Here is a 488-nt window from a genome sequence, read left to right as displayed (position 1 = left end):
AATCTGCTCTGGTATTTGTCCTCAAGGAAGACTTATTGAATTTGCATAGAAAGTATTGGATGTTGAGCAAATTGTAAACAATTTGGTAATATCAATAATGAAAACCATAACATCAATAACAATAACAATTTGGTAACAACAATAGCATCATACCAATGGAGGTATTTTTTCAAGCAATTGGTATTTAGATTTTATTACAGGATTATTACTTGTCTTTAATAGTTGATTTGATCATTTATAACTCAAACAATCTGAAATAATATTTTCCCCACAATATCTTTATATGCGATTATGGGCTATATACCTTTTAGCCTATACTTTCATCAGTATTTCATAGTATTGTAGAATGAAGATCACCTTCAAGAGTTGAGCTGTTAAAACTACTACACAAATTAATGAATATCTTCTTATATGTTGTATCAATTCAAAGTGTTATGATTCTGTGTGACCGTGAATATATGAACAGTCATGAATCAATATGAGCAAAA

The sequence above is a fragment of the Thunnus thynnus genome, chromosome 8, assembly GCF_963924715.1.
Source record: "Thunnus thynnus chromosome 8, fThuThy2.1, whole genome shotgun sequence".
Classification (NCBI taxonomy): Eukaryota; Metazoa; Chordata; class Actinopteri; order Scombriformes; family Scombridae; genus Thunnus; species Thunnus thynnus.
Note: the sequence above shows the minus strand (reverse complement) of the source record.